Source organism: Taudactylus pleione, unplaced genomic scaffold, assembly GCF_031769625.1.
Source record: "Taudactylus pleione unplaced genomic scaffold, aTauple2 ptg000184l, whole genome shotgun sequence".
Taxonomy (NCBI): domain Eukaryota; kingdom Metazoa; phylum Chordata; class Amphibia; order Anura; family Myobatrachidae; genus Taudactylus; species Taudactylus pleione.
In genome coordinates this window covers 4,004,952-4,031,582 of record NW_028284586.1, presented here as the reverse complement: position 1 = coordinate 4,031,582, position 26,631 = coordinate 4,004,952, and positions in this window count along the sequence as shown.

Here is a 26,631-nt window from a genome sequence, read left to right as displayed (position 1 = left end):
CTGCCCTCTCCCAGATTCCCCAACTTGCTCATATGATCTGTAAAGGAGCCGGCACATGAAATAAAAAGATTCAGCTCAGACAGGATGGCTCTACTTCTACATATAATTACTTACTGTGTTTGCTGGTCCTGTATATGCCAGAATTATATCATTCAGTACATTCGTATGATGTATTTTATAGATGGTCTAAGTGCTGATTATGCCCTCTTAATGGTAGAAAACAGTTGCAGCAAACAGTGTCAGTATTATGCTGGTCATTGAGGTATCATTGGGGGAATAGAATGCTTTAGTGATGCGTTATATGACAGTAAGGGGTAATGGCTTTGACACTGCTTTATTTATCTATAGCACCTAAGATCTAGCTTTTATCTCCTTTGAATCATTATTATCAGCCAATAGAGGAGATTGTATTATATACTGTATTCTGAGCATTTAACTTACAAAATAGACAGAATACATGTGCTACAGTGAATTTCTACAGGGTGCACAGCTTATTATTGCAATCACTGCCCCAAGCAGCTATCACCGGGAAGCTCCATTCTCAGCTATGCTCCTACTTCCACAAATATACATTGCTGGAGGTCACGCAGCCTTCGCGTCCTGCCTATGAGGGGTACAACGCGTGCAAAGCAGCTAGTTCAGTTCGTCAGGGCTAACAGCAGGCGTCTGGGGAAAATGCTTCGCCTTTAATAATTCCACATTAAAATGTCGTTTTCGTCACCTCTGCTTGCGATGTGGTGGCAATCACCCAGTTGCCAAGTGTTTCAAGGGGGGTGCCCAGCAGCAGCCTGCACAGCCTAAGTAAAGTTCCATCCCCTGTCCGTGTCACAGCGATAGCAAAATGGTTGAGTTGGTACCCGGTTCTGCAGGACGCAGAATTTTCGTTAAAAGGCTTCAGTTTTGGTTTTCGTTTACCTATTTGCAGGGATGTCGACACATATTCGCCTAGAAATTTGAAGTCTGCCTTTGAATTGCCTCACATTCTTAGGGAAAAAGTGGCTGGCGAGGTTAGCGCAGGCGCATTGCTGGGCCTTTTGCAGAACCCCCATTAGGGATCTTGTGAATTCCCCGGTGGGAGTGGTTCCCAAGAAAATTCCAGGAAAATAAGGGCTCATGCAACATCTGTCTTATCCGCCAGGCTCGTCAGTAAATTATGCCATACCAGTTGAGGTTTCCTCGGTGGTGTACCAGTCTTTTGACGATGCTTTGGACGTCATTAGGTGTTATGGTCCGGGCGCACTGATGGCTAAGATAGATGTTGAGTCAGCTTTTCGTCTACTTCCTTTGCACCCAGAGTCATTCCAGTTTATGGGTTTTTAGCTTGGACAACGGATATTGCATAGACAAATGCTTGCCTATGGGGTGTTCTGTGTCCTGTGCGTTTTTCGAGCATTTTAGCACCTTCCTACACTGGTGCGCGGAATTTATTTATTTAATTTTTGCGGTAGTCATGGAATAGCCCACTATCTCGATGACTTTCTGTGTGTCGGCCCTTCCGGTTCAGGCAGATGCAGTTATCTTTTGTTTTCTTTACGAGCGCTGTTTTTTCATTTGGAGTTCCCGTTGCTGTGGACAAAACGGAGGGCCCTTCCCTTGTCATTCCTGGGTATCGAGATCTGTACCTCGGTGGGTTCTTGTCGCATTCCTCTCGATAAGCCTGTCAAGTAATGCCATAGCGGAATGCACGGCTTCCAGTAGAATTACCCTGCGGCAGGCGCAATCCCTCCTGGGCCTGTAAAGTAATTCCAATGGGCAGAGCTTTTTCACGTAAATTGGAAAGGGCCACGGCTGGTGTCACTAACCGAGACATTTGCTACGTTTATCCTCAGAGATTAAGCAGGACCTCTCTGTCTGGGTCTCGTTTCTTCGGGATTTTAATGGCGTTCGGTTGTGGATGTCTCCAGCCGCTGACAATTTGCAGCTGCAGCTGTTCACCGACGCAGCAGGCACCACGGGGTTCGGATGTTACCTTGATGGCTCCTGGTGCGTTGGCCGTTGGCTGGAAGAATGGGTGGGAAAGGGTTTGACTAAGGACTTACTCCTTCTCAAACTCTTTCCCATAATGGTTTCCTTGGAAATCTGGGGGGAATGGTTACGCAATCGCAGCATCATTATCAGGTGTGACAACCTGGGCATGGTCCATGCGATACAATCAGCAACATGCGGCTTCCCTGCTGGTTTTGCGCTTGCTAGCGCAGCTGTGCTCACATGTTTGCGCTGTAACATCATGTTTAAGGCAAGACACGTTCCTGGGGTGGAGAATGAGATAGACGATGCGTTATCACGTTTCCAGTGGGCTAGGTCCCAATCTGTGGCCCCTGGTGCTGACGTTGTGCTTTGCCCCTCTTATGTTTGGCAGGTGATCGAGCCGGCATGGAGGGCTAAGCAGAACAGTCTTTAGTCCCCTCCACGTTGCGAGCATATTGGCAGGCATGGAATGAATGGGAAGATTATTCCCGTAGCAGCAAACAGGCAGGTAAGAGTCAGCATCGTTCGATGCTTTCTTTTATTTGGAGTCTCCGTTTGGCTGGCAGATCCAGGGCTTCTGTTGCGCGCTCTTTGGGGGGCATTGCATTTTATTGTAAATTGAAGGGCCAACCTGACTTTACTAAAAGTTTTCTGATAGTGAAGGCTTTAAAGGGTTGGGCACGGGTCTCCCGGCCAGTAGCTGACCGTAGGAGACCTGTGGATGCTCATCTGCTTCCGGCAGTATTAGGGGCGGTTCTCGGAGTGGCTCTTACTGCGTATGAGGCGGTCCTGATTCAAGTGGTGTTTTCGGAGGCTTTTCACGGCACCTTGAGGGTATCGGAGCTGGTGGCATCATCCAAATGGGTTGATGCCGCCATGCTCCTCTCGGATATCCTGGTCAGTGAGAGGTCTGTTCTCTGTAGGATTCGGCAGTCGAAGACCGACCAGACTGGTAGGGGTAGGTGGATCTCGTTGGGTCCATCTAGGGACGAACAGATCTGCCCCGTGGCACTAGCTATGCGGTATGAGTTATTGCGGCCGGATGTTCCTGGTTCATGACTCATGCATATGGACAGGACTCCGCTTACCAAATACCAGTTTGGTTGGTTTTTGAAGAGGTGTGTATCAGTTTTAGGCCTCCCGCCTCAAGATTTTGGTACACACTCGTTTCTGATCGGAGCCGCAACTTCGGCGGCAGCTGCGGGTTTCTCGGCATCAGAAATTAAGGCCCTAGGACATTGGAAATCGGATAGTTATAAAGGTTACATTCGACCTAGGCATGAAGGCCCTTTGTTTAAAGTCATTTCACAGTCTGTTCCGGTTACGTTTATATTTTATGCTTGCCTGGTTTTTGTCTTGTCTCATGTACTGTCCTGTCTTGTCTGTTACCCCTGTCCGTCCTACTCGGGATTAGCTACTCGCCATTGCTGGCAATGGGAGTCTTGAGGGATTTTACAATTTTTACCTGAACTGACGGATTCAATTCGGCTATTCTCAATCATTTAATTAGGCCATAGTCCATCCCTCAGCAGGTTTTTATTTTACCTCTTGCCGAGTTCACCTGTTTTTTCCCAATTCCCCCCCACCCATTCTTCCCCTTTGTGTCTTCTGTTTGTCTCAGCCACTTCAAATAGTAAAGTCGGCGACCAATAGAAAATTTTTCTTTTTGGCAGATACTCACTTATGTTCTATCAGATCCCACTAATACACCATAAAATTTTATTGTTTTATGACAATTACTAATTTTTTATTTACTGCTTTCCTCCACCTTTAGGATTGCTCTTTGACACGCAGGACATTTGGGTTATAGGCCACTCATATATTTTCTGGGCTGCTAGGTTTGAGTTCAGATCAAGCTCCAATTTTTGAATATTCAGCTAGGGTCCGTTGGATAGGTTCCAGAGGTATGAGATGGCATTCCTTTTGTCCTAAACTGTTAGAGTATGCAAGGCTTTTTGGTAGGCCACGTATTTTGGTGGCTTATTTAGGAGGCAACGACTTAGGGCAGAGGTCCACTGTAGAATTACGAGTTGATATTGTCAACGATTTGGCGAGGGTGCTATTGGCCTGGCCCTTGTGTAAATTAATTTGGTCTTGCATTGTACCTCGACAGGTCTGGCGTGGGGTTAGGAGTTTTCCTACTAATGACGAAGCTAGGAAGAAACTTAATTTCGCAGTTGCCAAATTTGTGATGGCCAATTATGGCCGTTTCATTTACCATAATAACATTCAATTTCGATTTAGTTATATGTATAGACCTGATGGAGTTCATTTAACAGAGGAGGGTGTGTCATTGTTTATTGGGGATCTTTTTGAGGAGTTGGCGTTATTGGGGTAGTACTTGGTATGGTGGCGGTGCGGCGGTTCTATAAGCTGAACCTTGCTGTGGCGGGAAAGAACGGCAGGTCGCCAGTCCGGGTGCAATTATGATTTAAGGGCGCTCCCTTCGCTGACTGGTAGTTGGCTGTACCAACCTAACGGGGGGCAGTATCACCACCTAAACGGGTGGGAAGTCAAGATGGGGGTGAGCGTTACCTTTTGTTGATGATATGAGTTACATGGTTATGTGTATGCACTCTGGGCGATCTACGCCTGCTATGCCTTTTGTTGTTTGTGTGTGGGCATAGCAGATCTGGCTGATTTCTGGCCGTCCTTTCTTTGCCACCATACATCCTTAAATAAATAATAATTATTATTGCTCCAATAAATCGCCATCAAGTTATCTGCCAAATCCACGTCTCAGTGTCTTTATTTTATGTTAGTATGATAAGTGGTTTGCACACATGACAACACCTCATCGATAGAAGGTTTAGAGAAACCGAAAGATTGCATAAGAAAAGAGGTGTTTTAAACCTCTAGGATGGGGGCAGGCATGTATGCAAATTACTTGTGGGAGTTAGCCTATGGCAAGCAGGGGCAGGTTTGTAACAGGAACATTATATAGTGGGATAAAAGTGTGGGCCAAAGCCTCTTTGTTCCAGATTCCCCACCCTCCCTCCCCTATAAATTTTGGTATGTTGTGGGTTTGGTTTTGGGTGGCGGGAAAGAACGGCAGGTCGCCAGTCCGGGTGCAATTATGATTTAAGGGCGCTCCCTTCGTTGACTGGTAGTTGGCTGTACCAACCTAACAGGGGGCAGTATCACCACCTAAACGGGTGGGAAGTCAAGATGGGGGTGAGCGTTACCTTTTGTTGATGATATGAGTTACATGGTTATGTGTATGCACTCTGGGCGATCTACGCCTGCTATGCCTTTTGTTGTTTGTGTGTGGGCATAGCAGATCTGGCTGATTTCTGGCCGTCCTTTCTTTGCCACCATACATCCTTAAATAAATAATAATTATTATTGCTCCAATAAATCGCCATCAAGTTATCTGCCAAATCCACGTCTCAGTGTCTTTATTTTATGTTAGTATGATAAGTGGTTTGCACACATGACAACACCTCATCCGATAGAAGGTTTAAGGTATATAGTGTGACCCTCTCCTTCCATCCTGTATCCCTGAGAAAGGTATATAGTGTGACGTCTCCTTCCGTCCTGTATCTCTGAGAAAGGTATATAGTGTGACCCTCTCCTTCCATCCTGTATCGCTGAGAAAGGTATATAGTGTGACCCCTCCTTCCATCCTGTATCTCTGAGAAAGGTATATAGTGTGACCCCTCCTTCCATCCTGTATCTCTGAGAAAGGTATATAGTGTGACCCCTACTTCCATCCTGTATCTCTGAGAAAGGTATATAGTGTGACCCCTACTTCCATCCTGTATCTCTGAGAAAGGTATATAGTGTGACCCTCTCCTTCCATCCTGAATCTCTGAGAAAGATATACAGTATGACCCTTACTTCCGTCCTGTATCCATGAGAAAGATATATAGTGTGACCCCCTATTTCCGTCCTGTATCTCTGAGAAAGGTATATAGTGTGACCCCTCCTTCCATCCTGTATCTCTGAGAAAGATATATAGTGTGACCCCTACTTCCGTCCTGTATCTCTGAGAAAGGTATATAGTGTGACCCTCTCCTTCCATCCTGTATCGCTGAGAAAGGTATATAGTGTGACCTCTCCTTCCGTCCTGTATCTCTGAGAAAGGTATATAGTGTGACCCCTACTTCCATCCTGTATCTCTGAGAAAGGTATATAGTGTGACCCCTCCTTCCATCCTGTATCGCTGAGAAAGGTATATAGTGTGACCCCTCCTTCCGCCCTGTATCTCTGAGAAAGGTATATAGTGTGACCCTCTCCTTCCATCCTGTATCTCTGAGAAAGGTATATAGTGTGACCCTCTCCTTCCATCCTGTATCTCTGAGAAAGGTATATAGTGTGACCCTCTCCTTCCATCCTGTATCCCTGAGAAAGGTATATAGTGTGACCCCTCCTTCCATCCTGTATCTCTGAGAAAGGTATATAGTGTGACACTCTCCTTCCATCCTGTATCTCTGAGAAAGGTATATAGTGTGACCCCTACTTCCGTCCTGTATCTATGAGAAAGGTATATAGTGTGACCCCTCCTTCCATCCTGTATCTCTGAGAAAGGTATATAGTGTGACCCCTACTTCCATCCTGTATCTCTGAGAAAGGTATATAGTGTGACCCTCTCCTTCCATCCTGTATCTCTGAGAAAGATATACAGTATGACCCTTACTTCCGTCCTGTATCCCTGAGAAAGATATATAGTGTGACCCCCTACTTCCGTCCTGTATCTCTGAGAAAGGTATATAGTGTGACACTCTCCTTCCATCCTGTATCCCTGAGAAAGGTATATAGTGTGACCCCTCCTTCCATCCTGTATCTCTGAGAAAGGTATATAGTGTGACACTCTCCTTCCATCCTGTATCTCTGAGAAAGGTATATAGTGTGACCGTCTCCTTCCGTCCTGTATCTCTGAGAAAGGTATGTAGTGTGACCGTCTCCTTCCGTCCTATATCTCTGAGAAAGGTATATAGTGTGACCCATCCTTCCGCCCTGTAGCTCTGAGAAAGGTATATAGTGTGACCCCTACTTCCATCCTGTATCTCTGAGAAAGGTATATAGTGTGACCCCTCCTTCTGTCCTGTATCTCAGAGAAAGGTATATAGTGTGACCCCTACTTCTGTCCTGTATCTATGAGAAAGGTATATAGTGTGACCCCTACTTGTGTCCTGTATCTCTGAGAAAGGTATATAGTGTGACCCTCTCCTTCCATCCAGTATCTCTGAGAAAGGTATATAGTGTGACACCTACTTCCGTCCTGTATCTCTGAGAAAGATATATAGTGTGACCCCTCCTTCCGTCCTGTATCTATGAGAATGGTATATAGTATGACCCTCTCCTTCCATCCTGTATCTCTGAGAAAGGTATATAGTGTGACCCTCTCCTTCCATCCTGTATCTCTGAGAAAGGTATATAGTGTGACCCCTACTTCTGTCCTGTATCTCTGAGAAAGGTATATAGTGTGACTCCTCCTTCTGTCCTGTATCTCTGAGAAAGGTATATAGTGTGACCCCTACTTCTGTCCTGTATCTATGAGAAAGGTATATAGTGTGACCCCTACTTCTGTCCTGTATCTCTGAGAAAGGTATATAGTGTGACCCCTCTTTCCATCCTGTATCTCTGAGAAAGGTATATAGTGTGACCCCTCTTTCCATCCTGTATCTCTGAGAAAGGTATATAGTGTGACCCTCTCCTTCCATCCTGTATCTCAGAGAAAGGTATATAGTGTGACCCTCTCCTTCCGTCCTGTATCCCTGAGAAAGGTATATAGTGTGACCCCTCCTTCTGTCCTGTATCTCTGAGAAAGGTATATAGTGTGACCCCTACTTCTGTCCTGTATCTATGAGAAAGGTATATAGTGTGACCCCTCCTTCCGCCCTGTATCTCTGAGAAAGGTATATAGTGTGACCCTCTCCTTCCGTCCTGTATCCCTGAGAAAGGTATATAGTGTGACCCCTCCTTCCGTCCTGTATCCCTGAGAAAGGTATATAGTGTGACCCCTACTTCCGTCCTGTATCTCTGAGAAAGGTATATAGTGTGACCCTCTCTTTCCATCCTGTATCCCTGAGAAAGGTATATAGTGTGACCCCTCCTTCCATCCTGTATCTCTGAGAAAGGTATATAGTGTGACCCTCTCCTTCCATCCTGTATCTCTGAGAAAGGTATATAGTGTGACCCCTACTTCCGTCCTGTATCTCTGAGAAAGGTATATAGTGTGACCCTCTCCTTCCATCCTGTATCTCTGAGAAAGGTATATAGTGTGACCCCTTCTTCCGTCCTGTATCTCTGAGAAAGATATATAGTGTGACCCCTCCTTCCGTCCTGTATCTATGAGAAAGGTATATAGTATGACCCTCTCCTTCCATCCTGTATCTCTGTGAAAGGTATATAGTGTGACCCTCTCCTTCCATCCTGTATCTCTGAGAAAGGTATATAGTGTGACCCCTACTTCTGTCCTGTATCTCTGAGAAAGGTATATAGTGTGACTCCTCCTTCTGTCCTGTATCTCTGAGAAAGGTGTATAGTGTGACCCCTACTTCTGTCCTGTATCTATGAGAAAGGTATATAGTGTGACCCCTACTTCTGTCCTGTATCTCTGAGAAAGGTATATAGTGTGACCCTCTCCTTCCATCCTGTATCTCTGAGAAAGGTATATAGTGTGACCCCTCTTTCCATCCTGTATCTCTGAGAAAGGTATATAGTGTGACCCTCTCCTTCCATCCTGTATCTCAGAGAAAGGTATATAGTGTGACCCTCTCCTTCCATCCTGTATCCCTGAGAAAGGTATATAGTGTGACCCTCTCCTTCCATCCTGTATCTCTGAGAAAGGTATATAGTGTGACCCTCTCCTTCCATCCTGTATCCCTGAGAAAGGTATATAGTGTGACCCCTCCTTCCATCCTGTATCTCTGAGAAAGGTATATAGTGTGACCCTCTCCTTCCATCCTGTATCTCTGAGAAAGGTATATAGTGTGACCCCTACTTCTGTCCTGTATCTCTGAGAAAGGTATATAGTGTGACCCTCTCCTTCCATCCTGTATCGCTGAGAAAGGTATATAGTGTGACCCCTCCTTCCGTCCTGTATCTCTGAGAAAGGTATATAGTGTGACCCTCTCCTTCCATCCTCTATCTCTGAGATAGGTATATAGTGTGACCCCTACTTCCGTCCTGTATCTATGAGAAAGGTATATAGTGTGACCCCTCCTTCCATCCTGTATCTCTGAGAAAGGTACATAGTGTGACCCCTACTTCCATCCTGTATCTCTGAGAAAGGTATATAGTGTGACCCTCTCCTTCCATCCTGTATCTCTGAGAAAGATATACAGTAAGACCCTTTCTTCCGTCCTGAATCCCTGAGAAAGATATATAGTGTGACCCCCTACTTCCGTCCTGTATCTCTGAGAAAGGTATATAGTGTGACCCCTCCTTCCATCCTGTATCTCTGAGAAAGGTATATAGTGTGACCCTCTCCTTCCATCCTGTATCTCTGAGAAAGGTATATAGTGTGACCCCTACTTCCGTCCTGTATCTCTGAGAATGGTATATAGTGTGACCCTCTCCTTCCATCCTGTATCTCTGAGAAAGGTATATAGTGTGACCGTCTCCTTCCGTCCTGTATCTCTGAGAAAGGTATATAGTGTGACCATCTCCTTCCATCCTGTATCTCTGAGAAAGGTATATAGTGTGACCCCTCCTTCCGCCCTGTATCTCTGAGAAAGGTATATAGTGTGACACCTACTTCTGTCCTGTATCTATGAGAAAGGTATATAGTGTGACTCCTCCTTCCGCCCTGTATCTCTGAGAAAGGTTTATAGTGTGACCCTCTCCTTCCATCCTGTATCCCTGAGAAAGGTATATAGTGTGACCCCTCCTTCCGTCCTGTATCCCTGAGAAAGGTATATAGTGTGACCCCTACTTCTGTCCTGTATCTATGAGAAAGGTATATAGTGTGACCCCTACTTCCGTCCTGTATCTCTGAGAAAGGTATATAGTGTGACCCTCTCCTTCCATCCTGTATCTCTGAGAAAGGTATATAGTGTGACCCCTCCTTCCGCCCTGTATCTCTGAGAAAGGTATAAAGTGTGACCCCTACTTCCATCCTGTATCTATGAGAAAGGTATATAGTGTGACCCCTACTTCCGTCCTGTATCTCTGAGAAAGGTATATAGTGACCCCTCCTTCCATCCTGTATCCCTGAGAAAGGTATATACTGTGACCTATCCTTCCGTCCTGTATCTCTGAGAAAGGTATATAGTGTGACCCCTCCTTCCATCCTGTATCCCTGAGAAAGGTATATAGTGTGACGTCTCCTTCCGTCCTGTATCTCTGAGAAAGGTATATAGTGTGACCCCTACTTCTGTCCTGTATCTCTGAGAAAGGTATATAGTGTGACCCTCTCCTTCTATCCTGTATCTCAGAGAAAGGTATATAGTGTGACCCTCTCCTTCCATCCTGTATCCCTGAGAAAGGTATATAGTGTGACCCCTCCTTCTGTCCTGTATCTCTGAGAAAGGTATATAGTGTGACCCCTACTTCTGTCCTGTATCTATGAGAAAGGTATATAGTGTGACCCCTCCTTCCGCCCTGTATCTCTGAGAAAGGTATATAGTGTGACCCTCTCCTTCCATCCTGTATCCCTGAGAATGGTATATAGTGTGACCCCTCCTTCCGTCCTGTATCCCTGAGAAAGGTATATAGTGTGACCCCTACTTCCGTCCTGTATCTCTGAGAAAGGTACATAGTGTGACCCTCTCCTTCCATCCTGTATCTCTGAGAAAGGTATATAGTGTGACCGTCTCCTTCCGTCCTGTATCTCTGAGAAAGGTATATAGTGTGACCATATCCTTCCATCCTGTATCTCTGAGAAAGGTATATAGTGTGACCCCTCCTTCCACCCTGTATCTCTGAGAAAGGTATATAGTGTGACACCTACTTCTGTCCTGTATCTATGAGAAAGGTATATAGTGTGACCCCTCCTTCCGCCCTGTATCTCTGAGAAAGGTTTATAGTGTGACCCTCTCCTTCCATCCTGTATCCCTGAGAAAGGTATATAGTGTGACCCCTCCTTCCGTCCTGTATCCCTGAGAAAGGTATATAGTGTGACCCCTACTTCCGTCCTGTATCTCTGAGAAAGGTATATAGTGTGACCGTCTCCTTCCGTCCTGTATCTCTGAGAAAGGTAAATAGTGTGACCCCTCCTTCCGCCCTGTAGCTCTGAGAAAGATATATAGTGTGACACTCTCCTTCCATCCTGTATCTCTGAGAAAGGTATATAGTGTGACCCCTACTTCCGTCCTGTATCTCTGAGAAAGGTATATAGTGTGACCCCTCCTTCCATCCTGTATCTCTGAGAAAGGTATATAGTGTGACCCCTACTTCCATCCTGTATCTCTGAGAAAGGTATATAGTGTGACCCTCTCCTTCCATCCTGTATCTCTGAGAAAGATATACAGTATGACCCTTACTTCCGTCCTGTATCCCTGAGAAAGATATATAGTGTGACCCCCTACTTCCGTCCTGTATCTCTGAGAAAGGTATATAGTGTGACCCCTCCTTCCATCCTGTATCTCTGAGAAAGGTATATAGTGTGACCCTCTCCTTCCATCCTGTATCTCTGAGAAAGGTATATAGTGTGACCCCTACTTCCGTCCTGTATCTCTGAGAAAGGTATATAGTGTGACCCTCTCCTTCCATCCTGTATCTCTGAGAAAGGTATATAGTGTGACCCTCTCCTTCCGTCCTGTATCCCTGAGAAAGGTATATAGTGTGACCCCTCCTTCTGTCCTGTATCCCTGAGAAAGGTATATAGTGTGACCCCTCCTTCCATCCTGCATCACTGAGAAAGGTCTATAGTGTGACCCCTCCTTCCGCCCTGTATCTCTGAGAAAGGTATATAGTGTGACCCCTCCTTCCGCCCTGTATCTCTGAGAAAGGTATATAGTGTGACCCCTACTTCCGTCCTGTATCTCTGAGAAAGGTATATAGTGTGACCCCTCCTTCTGTCCTGTATCTCTGAGAAAGGTATATAGTGTGACCCCTACTTCTGTCCTGTATCTCTGAGAAATGTATATAGTGTGACCCCTACTTCTGTCCTGTATCTATGAGAAAGGTATATAGTGTGACCCCTCCTTCCGCCCTGTATCTCTGAGAAAGGTATAAAGTGTGACCCCTACTTCCATCCTGTATCTGTGAGAAAGGTATATAGTGTGACCCCTACTTCCGTCCTGTATCTCTGAGAAAGGTATATAGTGACCCCTCCTTCCATCCTGTATCCCTGAGAAAGGTATATACTGTGACCTATCCTTCCGTCCTGTATCTCTGAGAAAGGTATATAGTGTGACCCCTCCTTCCATCCTGTATCCCTGAGAAAGGTATATAGTGTGACGTCTCCTTCCGTCCTGTATCTCTGAGAAAGGTATATAGTGTGACCCTCTCCTTCCATCCTGTATCTCTGAGAAAGGTATATAGTGTGACCCCTACTTCTGTCCTGTATCTCTGAGAAAGGTATATAGTGTGACCCTCTCCTTCCATCCTGTATCTCAGAGAAAGGTATATAGTGTGACCCTCTCCTTCCGTCCTGTATCCCTGAGAAAGGTATATAGTGTGACCCCTCCTTCTGTCCTGTATCTCTGAGAAAGATATACAGTATGACCCTTACTTCCGTCCTGTATCCCTGAGAAAGATATATAGTGTGACCCCCTACTTCCGTCCTGTATCTCTGAGAAAGGTATATAGTGTGACCCCTCCTTCCATCCTGTATCTCTGAGAAAGGTATATAGTGTGACCCTCTCCTTCCATCCTGTATCTCTGAGAAAGGTATATAGTGTGACCCCTACTTCTGTCCTGTATCTCTGAGAAAGGTATATAGTGTGACCCTCTCCTTCCATCCTGTATCTCAGAGAAAGGTATATAGTGTGACCCCTACTTCCATCCTGTATCTCTGAGAAAGGTATATAGTGTGACCCTCTCCTTCCATCCTGTATCTCTGAGAAAGATATACAGTATGACCCTTACTTCCGTCCTGTATCCCTGAGAAAGATATATAGTGTGACCCCCTACTTCCGTCCTGTATCTCTGAGAAAGGTATATAGTGTGACCCCTCCTTCCATCCTGTATCTCTGAGAAAGGTATATAGTGTGACCCTCTCCTTCCATCCTGTATCTCTGAGAAAGGTATATAGTGTGACCCCTACTTCCGTCCTGTATCTCTGAGAAAGGTATATAGTGTGACCCTCTCCTTCCATCCTGTATCTCTGAGAAAGGTATATAGTGTGACCCTCTCCTTCCGTCCTGTATCCCTGAGAAAGGTATATAGTGTGACCCCTCCTTCTGTCCTGTATCTCTGAGAAAGGTATACAGTGTGACCCCTACTTCTGTCCTGTATCTCTGAGAAAGGTATATAGTGTGACCCCTCCTTCCATCCTGTATCCCTGAGAAAGGTATATAGTGTGACGTCTCCTTCCGTCCTGTATCTCTGAGAAAGGTATATAGTGTGACCCTCTCCTTCCATCCTGTATCTCTGAGAAAGGTATATAGTGTGACCCCTACTTCTGTCCTGTATCTCTGAGAAAGGTATATAGTGTGACCCTCTCCTTCCATCCTGTATCTCAGAGAAAGGTATATAGTGTGACCCTCTCCTTCCGTCCTGTATCCCTGAGAAAGGTATATAGTGTGACCCCTCCTTCTGTCCTGTATCTCTGAGAAAGGTATATAGTGTGACCCCTACTTCTGTCCTGTATCTATGAGAAAGGTATATAGTGTGACCCCTCCTTCCGCCCTGTATCTCTGAGAAAGGTATATAGTGTGACCCTCTCCTTCCATCCTGTATCCCTGAGAATGGTATATAGTGTGACCCCTCCTTCCGTCCTGTATCCCTGAGAAAGGTATATAGTGTGACCCCTACTTCCGTACTGTATCTCTGAGAAAGGTATATAGTGTGACCATCTCCTTCCGTCCTGTATCTCTGAGAAAGGTATATAGTGTGACCCCTCCTTCCGCCCTGTATCTCTGAGAAAGGTATATAGTGTGACCCCTCCTTCCGCCCTGTATCTCTGAGAAAGGTATATAGTGTGACCCCTCCTTCCATCCTGTATCTCTGAGAAAGGTATATAGTGTGACCCCTCCTTCCGCCCTGTATCTCTGAGAAAGGTATATAGTGTGACCCCTCCTTCCATCCTGTATCTCTGAGAAAGGTATATAGTGTGACCCTCTCCTTCCATCCTGTATCTCTGAGAAAGGTATATACTGTGACCTATCCTTCCGTCCTGTATCTCTGAGAAGAGAAACCGAAAGATTGCATAAGAAAAGAGGTGTTTTAAACCTCTAGGATGGGGGCAGGCATGTATGCAAATTACTTGTGGGAGTTAGCCTATGGCAAGCAGGGGCGGGTTTGTAACAGGAACATTATATAGTGGGATAAAAGTGTGGGCCAAAGCCTCTTTGTTCCAGATTCCTCCAGGACAGGGAAGTGCATTTTGTCAGTTGTCATTTTCCTTAATAAAACTCTCTTAGTGCTTCTCCTTCTTCTCCTCTTCTCTCCTCCTTTTCCTTATTGTATTTAGTCTCTTTTCATTTACTTCATATCATTGCTTTTACTTTTCCTTTCTGTCCTCAATCACTGTCTTTTCTGATTTCTTGTTCTGTTGGGGGTGGGTGTAGCTATGTCCTGCCTAGTAATGAGCCTCCCCAGACCCTGGTCCCTGGCTCCACAGTGCCCCCATGTTATTAGGAGCTGCAGGTGTGGTTCCCCTATTGATAGTTCTATCCCCCCTCAGGCTGCAGCAGCTTTGTGGAAGGTGTGCCAGTGCGGGGGAGGGGTGCTTCCCTTTAGTCCTTAATGCCCCTGGTCAATATCATCTTTGTGGCTGCAATGGCCAGCACCATAGGCAAATGCAGGAGGGGTTTATGAGTGCCTTGCCTGAACCCCCCCCCCCCCTCAGCCCACACCATGATGACTACAATAGAAATAGCATATAATACTAAAGTTGCGTGTTTTTTAGGATCCCCTCAGTGTCACAAATGAAATAACTAGCACTACAGTCCCTGTTGATCTTTTAAATGTGTCAGCCAGTAGAAAAAGTTAAAAAGCCAGTAATGAATATTGTTGTGCACCAACTAGATCTGGAAAACATGCACTGTACGGGGTGCACTGATATGGACCACCTATTGGATCAATAATTAATACTGGATAATACACCATCCAGTACATAAGGGGACCAATCTGTGCATCTATGTCCAGGACAGAGCATGGTTTCTTTTTCTGCCCTCTCCCAGATTCCCCAACTTGCTCATATGATCTGTAAAGGAGCCGGCACATGAAATAAAAAGATTCAGCTCAGACAGGATGGCTATACTTCTACATATAATTACTTACTGTGTTTGCTGGTCCTGTATATGCCAGAATTATATCATTCAGTACATTCGTATGATGTATTTTATAGATGGTCTAAGTGCTGATTATGCCCTCTTAATGGTAGAAAACAGTTGCAGCAAACAGTGTCAGTATTATGCTGGTCATTGAGGTATCATTGGGGGAATAGAATGCTTTAGTGATGCGTTATATGACAGTAAGGGGTAATGGCTTTGACACTGCTTTATTTATCTATAGCACCTAAGATCTAGCTTTTATCTCCTTTGAATCATTATTATCAGCCAATAGAGGAGATTGTATTATATACTGTATTCTGAGCATTTAACTTACAAAATAGACAGAATACATGTGCTACAGTGAATTTCTACAGGGTGCACAGCTTATTATTGCAATCACTGCCCCAAGCAGCTATCACCGGGAAGCTCCATTCTCAGCTATGCTCCTACTTCCACAAATATACATTGCTGGAGGTCACGCAGCCTTCGCGTCCTGCCTATGAGGGGTACAACGCGTGCAAAGCAGCTAGTTCAGTTCGTCAGGGCTAACAGCAGGCGTCTGGGGAAAATGCTTCGCCTTTAATAATTCCACATTAAAATGTCGTTTTCGTCACCTCTGCTTGCGATGTGGTGGCAATCACCCAGTTGCCAAGTGTTTCAAGGGGGGTGCCCAGCAGCAGCCTGCACAGCCAGCAAAAGGCACAAGTGCTAAGTAAAGTTCCATCCCCTGTCCGTGTCACAGCGATAGCAAAATGGTTGAGTTGGTACCCGGTTCTGCAGGACGCAGAATTTTCGTTAAAAGGCTTCAGTTTTGGTTTTCGTTTACCTATTTGCAGGGATGTCGACACATATTCGCCTAGAAATTTGAAGTCTGCCTTTGAATTGCCTCACATTCTTAGGGAAAAAGTGGCTGGCGAGGTTAGCGCAGGCGCATTGCTGGGCCTTTTGCAGAACCCCCATTAGGGATCTTGTGAATTCCCCGGTGGGAGTGGTTCCCAAGAAAATTCCAGGAAAATAAGGGCTCATGCAACATCTGTCTTATCCGCCAGGCTCGTCAGTAAATTATGCCATACCAGTTGAGGTTTCCTCGGTGGTGTACCAGTCTTTTGACGATGCTTTGGACGTCATTAGGTGTTATGGTCCGGGCGCACTGATGGCTAAGATAGATGTTGAGTCAGCTTTTCGTCTACTTCCTTTGCACCCAGAGTCATTCCAGTTTATGGGTTTTTAGCTTGGACAACGGATATTGCATAGACAAATGCTTGCCTATGGGGTGTTCTGTGTCCTGTGCGTTTTTCGAGCATTCTAGCACCTTCCTACACTGGTGCGCGGAATTTATTTATTTAATTTTTGCGGTAGTCATGGAATAGCCCACTATCTCGATGACTTTCTGTGTGTCGGCCCTTCCGGTTCAGGCAGATGCAGTTATCTTTTGTTTTCTTTACGAGCGCTGTTTTTTCATTTGGAGTTCCCGTTGCTGTGGACAAAACGGAGGGCCCTTCCCTTGTCATTCCTGGGTATCGAGATCTGTACCTCGGTGGGTTCTTGTCGCATTCCTCTCGATAAGCCTGTCAAGTAATGCCATAGCGGAATGCACGGCTTCCAGTAGAATTACCCTGCGGCAGGCGCAATCCCTCCTGGGCCTGTAAAGTAATTCCAATGGGCAGAGCTTTTTCACGTAAATTGGAAAGGGCCACGGCTGGTGTCACTAACCGAGACATTTGCTACGTTTATCCTCAGAGATTAAGCAGGACCTCTCTGTCTGGGTCTCGTTTCTTCGGGATTTTAATGGCGTTCGGTTGTGGATGTCTCCAGCCGCTGACAATTTGCAGCTGCAGCTGTTCACCGACGCAGCAGGCACCACGGGGTTCGGATGTTACCTTGATGGCTCCTGGTGCGTTGGCCGTTGGCTGGAAGAATGGGTGGGAAAGGGTTTGACTAAGGACTTACTCCTTCTCAAACTCTTTCCCATAATGGTTTCCTTGGAAATCTGGGGGGAATGGTTACGCAATCGCAGCATCATTATCAGGTGTGACAACCTGGGCATGGTCCATGCGATACAATCAGCAACATGCGGCTTCCCTGCTGGTTTTGCGCTTGCTAGCGCAGCTGTGCTCACATGTTTGCGCTGTAACATCATGTTTAAGGCAAGACACGTTCCTGGGGTGGAGAATGAGATAGACGATGCGTTATCACGTTTCCAGTGGGCTAGGTCCCGATCTGTGGCCCCTGGTGCTGACGTTGTGCTTTGCCCCTCTTATGTTTGGCAGGTGATCGAGCCGGCATGGAGGGCTAAGCAGAACAGTCTTTAGTCCCCTCCACGTTGCGAGCATATTGGCAGGCATGGAATGAATGGGAAGATTATTCCCGTAGCAGCAAACAGGCAGGTAAGAGTCAGCATCGTTCGATGCTTTCTTTTATTTGGAGTCTCCGTTTGGCTGGCAGATCCAGGGCTTCTGTTGCGCGCTCTTTGGGGGGCATTGCATTTTATTGTAAATTGAAGGGCCAACCTGACTTTACTAAAAGTTTTCTGATAGTGAAGGCTTTAAAGGGTTGGGCACGGGTCTCCCGGCCAGTAGCTGACCGTAGGAGACCTGTGGATGCTCATCTGCTTCCGGCAGTATTAGGGGCGGTTCTCGGAGTGGCTCTTACTGCGTATGAGGCGGTCCTGATTCAAGTGGTGTTTTCGGAGGCTTTTCACGGCACCTTGAGGGTATCGGAGCTGGTGGCATCATCCAAATGGGTTGATGCCGCCATGCTCCTCTCGGATATCCTGGTCAGTGAGAGGTCTGTTCTCTGTAGGATTCGGCAGTCGAAGACCGACCAGACTGGTAGGGGTAGGTGGATCTCGTTGGGTCCATCTAGGGACGAACAGATCTGCCCCGTGGCACTAGCTATGCGGTATGAGTTATTGCGGCCGGATGTTCCTGGTTCATGACTCATGCATATGGACAGGACTCCGCTTACCAAATACCAGTTTGGTTGGTTTTTGAAGAGGTGTGTATCAGTTTTAGGCCTCCCGCCTCAAGATTTTGGTACACACTCGTTTCTGATCGGAGCCGCAACTTCGGCGGCAGCTGCGGGTTTCTCGGCATCAGAAATTAAGGCCCTAGGACATTGGAAATCGGATAGTTATAAAGGTTACATTCGACCTAGGCATGAAGGCCCTTTGTTTAAAGTCATTTCACAGTCTGTTCCGGTTACGTTTATATTTTATGCTTGCCTGGTTTTTGTCTTGTCTCATGTACTGTCCTGTCTTGTCTGTTACCCCTGTCCGTCCTACTCGGGATTAGCTACTCGCCATTGCTGGCAATGGGAGTCTTGAGGGATTTTACAATTTTTACCTGAACTGACGGATTCAATTCGGCTATTCTCAATCATTTAATTAGGCCATAGTCCATCCCTCAGCAGGTTTTTATTTTACCTCTTGCCGAGTTCACCTGTTTTTTCCCAATTCCCCCCCACCCATTCTTCCCCTTTGTGTCTTCTGTTTGTCTCAGCCACTTCAAATAGTAAAGTCGGCGACCAATAGAAAATTTTTCTTTTTGGCAGATACTCACTTATGTTCTATCAGATCCCACTAATACACCATAAAATTTTATTGTTTTATGACAATTACTAATTTTTTATTTACTGCTTTCCTCCACCTTTAGGATTGCTCTTTGACACGCAGGACATTTGGGTTATAGGCCACTCATATATTTTCTGGGCTGCTAGGTTTGAGTTCAGATCAAGCTCCAATTTTTGAATATTCAGCTAGGGTCCGTTGGATAGGTTCCAGAGGTATGAGATGGCATTCCTTTTGTCCTAAACTGTTAGAGTATGCAAGGCTTTTTGGTAGGCCACGTATTTTGGTGGCTTATTTAGGAGGCAACGACTTAGGGCAGAGGTCCACTGTAGAATTACGAGTTGATATTGTCAACGATTTGGCGAGGGTGCTATTGGCCTGGCCCTTGTGTAAATTAATTTGGTCTTGCATTGTACCTCGACAGGTCTGGCGTGGGGTTAGGAGTTTTCCTACTAATGACGAAGCTAGGAAGAAACTTAATTTCGCAGTTGCCAAATTTGTGATGGCCAATTATGGCCGTTTCATTTACCATAATAACATTCAATTTCGATTTAGTTATATGTATAGACCTGATGGAGTTCATTTAACAGAGGAGGGTGTGTCATTGTTTATTGGGGATCTTTTTGAGGAGTTGGCGTTATTGGGGTAGTACTTGGTATGGTGGCGGTGCGGCGGTTCTATAAGCTGAACCTTGCTGTGGCGGGAAAGAACGGCAGGTCGCCAGTCCGGGTGCAATTATGATTTAAGGGCGCTCCCTTCGTTGACTGGTAGTTGGCTGTACCAACCTAACGGGGGGCAGTATCACCACCTAAACGGGTGGGAAGTCAAGATGGGGGTGAGCGTTACCTTTTGTTGATGATATGAGTTACATGGTTATGTGTATGCACTCTGGGCGATCTACGCCTGCTATGCCTTTTGTTGTTTGTGTGTGGGCATAGCAGATCTGGCTGATTTCTGGCCGTCCTTTCTTTGCCACCATACATCCTTAAATAAATAATAATTATTATTGCTCCAATAAATCGCCATCAAGTTATCTGCCAAATCCACGTCTCAGTGTCTTTATTTTATGTTAGTATGATAAGTGGTTTGCACACATGACAACACCTCATCGATAGAAGGTTTAGAGAAACCGAAAGATTGCATAAGAAAAGAGGTGTTTTAAACCTCTAGGATGGGGGCAGGCATGTATGCAAATTACTTGTGGGAGTTAGCCTATGGCAAGCAGGGGCAGGTTTGTAACAGGAACATTATATAGTGGGATAAAAGTGTGGGCCAAAGCCTCTTTGTTCCAGATTCCCCACCCTCCCTCCCCTATAAATTTTGGTATGTTGTGGGTTTGGTTTTGGGTGGCGGGAAAGAACGGCAGGTCGCCAGTCCGGGTGCAATTATGATTTAAGGGCGCTCCCTTCGTTGACTGGTAGTTGGCTGTACCAACCTAACGGGGGGCAGTATCACCACCTAAACGGGTGGGAAGTCAAGATGGGGGTGAGCGTTACCTTTTGTTGATGATATGAGTTACATGGTTATGTGTATGCACTCTGGGCGATCTACGCCTGCTATGCCTTTTGTTGTTTGTGTGTGGGCATAGCAGATCTGGCTGATTTCTGGCCGTCCTTTCTTTGCCACCATACATCCTTAAATAAATAATAATTATTATTGCTCCAATAAATCGCCATCAAGTTATCTGCCAAATCCACGTCTCAGTGTCTTTATTTTATGTTAGTATGATAAGTGGTTTGCACACATGACAACACCTCATCCGATAGAAGGTTTAAGGTATATAGTGTGACCCTCTCCTTCCATCCTGTATCCCTGAGAAAGGTATATAGTGTGACGTCTCCTTCCGTCCTGTATCTCTGAGAAAGGTATATAGTGTGACCCTCTCCTTCCATCCTGTATCGCTGAGAAAGGTATATAGTGTGACCCCTCCTTCCATCCTGTATCTCTGAGAAAGGTATATAGTGTGACCCCTCCTTCCATCCTGTATCTCTGAGAAAGGTATATAGTGTGACCCCTACTTCCATCCTGTATCTCTGAGAAAGGTATATAGTGTGACCCCTACTTCCATCCTGTATCTCTGAGAAAGGTATATAGTGTGACCCTCTCCTTCCATCCTGAATCTCTGAGAAAGATATACAGTATGACCCTTACTTCCGTCCTGTATCCATGAGAAAGATATATAGTGTGACCCCCTATTTCCGTCCTGTATCTCTGAGAAAGGTATATAGTGTGACCCCTCCTTCCATCCTGTATCTCTGAGAAAGATATATAGTGTGACCCCTACTTCCGTCCTGTATCTCTGAGAAAGGTATATAGTGTGACCCTCTCCTTCCATCCTGTATCGCTGAGAAAGGTATATAGTGTGACCTCTCCTTCCGTCCTGTATCTCTGAGAAAGGTATATAGTGTGACCCCTACTTCCATCCTGTATCTCTGAGAAAGGTATATAGTGTGACCCCTCCTTCCATCCTGTATCGCTGAGAAAGGTATATAGTGTGACCCCTCCTTCCGCCCTGTATCTCTGAGAAAGGTATATAGTGTGACCCTCTCCTTCCATCCTGTATCTCTGAGAAAGGTATATAGTGTGACCCTCTCCTTCCATCCTGTATCTCTGAGAAAGGTATATAGTGTGACCCTCTCCTTCCATCCTGTATCCCTGAGAAAGGTATATAGTGTGACCCCTCCTTCCATCCTGTATCTCTGAGAAAGGTATATAGTGTGACACTCTCCTTCCATCCTGTATCTCTGAGAAAGGTATATAGTGTGACCCCTACTTCCGTCCTGTATCTATGAGAAAGGTATATAGTGTGACCCCTCCTTCCATCCTGTATCTCTGAGAAAGGTATATAGTGTGACCCCTACTTCCATCCTGTATCTCTGAGAAAGGTATATAGTGTGACCCTCTCCTTCCATCCTGTATCTCTGAGAAAGATATACAGTATGACCCTTACTTCCGTCCTGTATCCCTGAGAAAGATATATAGTGTGACCCCCTACTTCCGTCCTGTATCTCTGAGAAAGGTATATAGTGTGACACTCTCCTTCCATCCTGTATCCCTGAGAAAGGTATATAGTGTGACCCCTCCTTCCATCCTGTATCTCTGAGAAAGGTATATAGTGTGACACTCTCCTTCCATCCTGTATCTCTGAGAAAGGTATATAGTGTGACCGTCTCCTTCCGTCCTGTATCTCTGAGAAAGGTATGTAGTGTGACCGTCTCCTTCCGTCCTGTATCTCTGAGAAAGGTATATAGTGTGACCCATCCTTCCGCCCTGTAGCTCTGAGAAAGGTATATAGTGTGACCCCTCCTTCCGCCCTGTATCTCTGAGAAAGGTATATAGTGTGACCCCTCCTTCCGCCCTGTATCTCTGAGAAAGGTATATAGTGTGACCCCTCCTTCCATCCTGTATCTCTGAGAAAGGTATATAGTGTGACCCCTCCTTCCGCCCTGTATCTCTGAGAAAGGTATATAGTGTGACCCTCTCCTTCCATCCTGTATCTCTGAGAAAGGTATATAGTGTGACCCTCTCCTTCCATCCTGTATCTCTGAGAAAGGTATATAGTGTGACCCTCTCCTTCCATCCTGTATCCCTGAGAAAGATATATAGTGTGACCCCTCCTTCCATCCTGTATCTCTGAGAAAGGTATATAGTGTGACACTCTCCTTCCATCCTGTATCTCTGAGAAAGGTATATAGTGTGACCCCTACTTCCGTCCTGTATCTATGAGAAAGGTATATAGTGTGACCCCTCCTTCCATCCTGTATCTCTGAGAAAGGTATATAGTGTGACCCCTACTTCCATCCTGTATCTCTGAGAAAGGTATATAGTGTGACCCTCTCCTTCCATCCTGTATCTCTGAGAAAGATATACAGTATGACCCTTACTTCCGTCCTGTATCCCTGAGAAAGATATATAGTGTGACCCCCTACTTCCGTCCTGTATCTCTGAGAAAGGTATATAGTGTGACCCCTCCTTCCATCCTGTATCTCTGAGAAAGGTATATAGTGTGACCCTCTCCTTCCATCCTGTATCTCTGAGAAAGGTATATAGTGTGACCCCTACTTCCGTCCTGTATCTCTGAGAAAGGTATATAGTGTGACCCTCTCCTTCCATCCTGTATCTCTGAGAAAGGTATATAGTGTGACCCTCTCCTTCCGTCCTGTATCCCTGAGAAAGGTATATAGTGTAACCCCTCCTTCTGTCCTGTATCCCTGAGAAAGGTATATAGTGTGACCCCTCCTTCCATCCTGCATCACTGAGAAAGGTATATAGTGTGACCCCTCCTTCCGCCCTGTATCTCTGAGAAAGGTATATAGTGTGACCCCTCCTTCCGCCCTGTATCTCTGAGAAAGGTATATAGTGTGACCCCTACTTCCGTCCTGTATCTCTGAGAAAGGTATATAGTGTGACCCCTCCTGTCCTGTATCTCTGAGAAAGGTATATAGTGTGACCCCTCCTTCCATCCTGTATCTCTGAGAAAGGTATATAGTGTGACCCCTCCTTCCGCCCTGTATCTCTGAGAAAGGTATATAGTGTGACCCTCTCCTTCCATCCTGTATCGCTGAGAAAGGTATATAGTGTGACCCCTCCTTCCATCCTGCATCTCTGAGAAAGGTATATAGTGTGACCCTCTCCTTCCATCCTGTATCTCTGAGAAAGGTATATAGTGTGACCCCTACTTCCGTCCTGTATCTATGAGAAAGGTATATAGTGTGACCCCCTCCTTCCATCCTGTATCTCTGAGAAAGGTATATAGTGTGACCCCTACTTCCATCCTGTATCTCTGAGAAAGGTATATAGTGTGACCCTCTCCTTCCATCCTGTATCTCTGAGAAAGATATACAGTATGACCCTTACTTCAGTCCTGTATCCCTGAGAAAGATATATAGTAAGACCCCCTACTTCCGTCCTGTATCTCTGAGAAAGGTATATAGTGTGACCCATCCTTCCATCCTGTATCTCTGAGAAAGGTATATAGTGTGACCCTCTCCTTCCATCCTGTATCTCTGAGAAAGGTATATAGTGTGACCCCTACTTCCGTCCTGTATCTCTGAGAAAGGTATATCGTGTGACCCTCTCCTTCCATCCTGTATCGCTGAGAAAGGTATATAGTGTGATCTCTCCTTTCGTCCTGTATCTCTGAGAAAGGTATATAGTGTGACCCTCTCCTTCCATCCTGTATCGCTGAGAAAGGTATATAGTGTGACCTCTCCTTCCGTCCTGTATCTCTGAGAAAGGTATATAGTGTGACCCCTACTTCCGTCCTGTATCTATGAGAAAGGTATATAGTGTGACCCTCTCCTTCCATCCTGTATCTGAGAAAGGTATATAGTGTGACCCCTACTACCGTCCTGTATCTCTGAGAAAGGTATATAGTGTGACCCCTCCTTCCGTCCTGTATCTATGAGAAAGGTATATAGTGTGACCCTCTCCTTCCATCCTGTATCTCTGAGAAAGGTATATAGTGTGACCCCTCCTTCTGTCCTGAATCTCTGAGAAAGGTATATAGTGTGACCCCTACTTCTGTCCTGTATCTATGAGAAAGGTATATAGTGTGACCCCTAATTCTGTCCTGTATCTCTGAGAAAGGTATATAGTGTGACCCTCTCCTTCCATCCTGTATCTCTGAGAAAGGTATATAGTGTGACCCCTACTTCCGTCCTGTATCTCTGAGAAAGGTATATAGTGTGACCCCTCCTTCCGTCCTGTATCTATGAGAAAGGTATATAGTGTGACCCTCTCCTTCCATCCTGTATCTCTGAGAAAGGTATATAGTGTGACTCCTCCTTCTGTCCTGTATCTCTGAGAAAGGTATATAGTGTGACCCCTACTTCTGTCCTGTATCTATGAGAAAGGTATATAGTGTGACCCTCTCCTTCCATCCTGTATCTCTGAGAAAGGTATATAGTGTGACCCTCTCCTTCCATCCTGTATCTCTGAGAAAGGTATATAGTGTGACCCCTACTTCCGTCCTGTATCTCTGAGAAAGGTATATAGTGTGACCCTCTCCTTCCATCCTGTATCGCTGAGAAAGGTATATAGTGTGACATCTCCTTCCGTCCTGTATCTCTGAGAAAGGTATATAGTGTGACCCTCTCCTTCCATCCTGTATCGCTGAGAAAGGTATATAGTGTGACATCTCCTTCCGTCCTGTATCTCTGAGAAAGGTATATAGTGTGACCCCTCCATCCGTCCTGTATCTCTGAGAAAGGTATATAGTGTGACACCTACTTCCGTCCTGTATCTCTGAGAAAGATATATAGTGTGACCCCTCCTTCCGTCCTGTATCTATGAGAAAGGTATATAGTATGACCCTCTCCTTCCATCCTGTATCTCTGAGAAAGGTATATAGTGTGACCCCTCCTTCCATCCTGTATCTCTGAGAAAGGTATATAGTGTGACCCTCTCCTTCCATCCTGTATCTCTGAGAAAGGTATATAGTGTGACCCTCTCCTTCCGTCCTGTATCCCTGAGAAAGGTATATAGTGTGACCCCTCCTTCTGTCCTGTATCCCTGAGAAAGGTATATAGTGTGACCCCCTCCTTCCATCCTGCATCACTGAGAAAGGTATATAGTGTGACCCCTCCTTCCGCCCTGTATCTCTGAGAAAGGTATATAGTGTGACCCCTCCTTCCGCCCTGTATCTCTGAGAAAGGTATATAGTGTGACCCCTACTTCCATCCTGTATCTCTGAGAAAGGTATATAGTGTGACCCCTCCTTCTGTCCTGTATCTCAGAGAAAGGTATATAGTGTGACCCCTACTTCTGTCCTGTATCTCTGAGAAAGGTATATAGTGTGACCCCTACTTGTGTCCTGTATCTCTGAGAAAGGTATATAGTGTGACCCTCTCCTTCCATCCAGTATCTCTGAGAAAGGTATATAGTGTGACACCTACTTCCGTCCTGTATCTCTGAGAAAGATATATAGTGTGACCCCTCCTTCCGTCCTGTATCTATGAGAATGGTATATAGTATGACCCTCTCCTTCCATCCTGTATCTCTGAGAAAGGTATATAGTGTGACCCTCTCCTTCCATCCTGTATCTCTGAGAAAGGTATATAGTGTGACCCCTACTTCTGTCCTGTATCTCTGAGAAAGGTATATAGTGTGACTCCTCCTTCTGTCCTGTATCTCTGAGAAAGGTATATAGTGTGACCCCTACTTCTGTCCTGTATCTATGAGAAAGGTATATAGTGTGACCCCTACTTCTGTCCTGTATCTCTGAGAAAGGTATATAGTGTGACCCCTCTTTCCATCCTGTATCTCTGAGAAAGGTATATAGTGTGACCCTCTCCTTCCATCCTGTATCTCAGAGAAAGTTATATAGTGTGACCCTCTCCTTCCGTCCTGTATCCCTGAGAAAGGTATATAGTGTGACCCCTCCTTCTGTCCTGTATCTCTGAGAAAGGTATATAGTGTGACCCCTACTTCTGTCCTGTATCTATGAGAAAGGTATATAGTGTGACCCCTCCTTCCGCCCTGTATCTCTGAGAAAGGTATATAGTGTGACCCTCTCCTTCCGTCCTGTATCCCTGAGAAAGGTATATAGTGTGACCCCTCCTTCCGTCCTGTATCCCTGAGAAAGGTATATAGAGTGACCCCTACTTCCGTCCTGTATCTCTGAGAAAGGTATATAGTGTGACCCTCTCCTTCCATCCTGTATCCCTGAGAAAGGTATATAGTGTGACCCCTCCTTCCATCCTGTATCTCTGAGAAAGGTATATAGTGTGACCCTCTCCTTCCATCCTGTATCTCTGAGAAAGG